Source organism: Penaeus monodon, chromosome 19, assembly GCF_015228065.2.
Source record: "Penaeus monodon isolate SGIC_2016 chromosome 19, NSTDA_Pmon_1, whole genome shotgun sequence".
Lineage (NCBI taxonomy): Eukaryota > Metazoa > Arthropoda > Malacostraca > Decapoda > Penaeidae > Penaeus > Penaeus monodon.
In genome coordinates this window covers 432,641-433,151 of record NC_051404.1, presented here as the reverse complement: position 1 = coordinate 433,151, position 511 = coordinate 432,641, and positions in this window count along the sequence as shown.

The window sequence follows — 511 nt, the reverse complement described above, 5'->3', positions numbered from 1 at the left end:
ACACATTTAAATCATCATCCTTTAACTTATACAATGAACTGTATAGATCATCATTACTGCTAAATAAACCTAACTCATTCTTATATGAATTGTCCTTTGACTTCAAATTATGTTCACATGTCATTATGTTATCGTACTTGTTACATTCCAACATTTTGTATAAAAAAAAATGGTAGGCACTCTAATGTGGTCTAGGCTGCAATTCTCCCACACATATCAAGGTTGAGCAATCTGACATATTCCCATGTGGAATGATGTGTTATGCCCAGAGAGACCACAAATAAACATTCAGAAGCACATGCACTTGTACTTTTGTAAAGAAAAAAAAATTAGGAATTGGGAATTCTCCTCTATTCTGAGCAATATGAATGTATTACAGAAGATGATCTGCTAGTTCTCACCTAATTTTGTTCCAAACATTCAAAATAGTAGCTCAAAGGTGCTGGAAATGTCAAGAACTTGTAGATGACATATAATGAATACCCAGAAGCTTCCAAATAGATTGAGATCT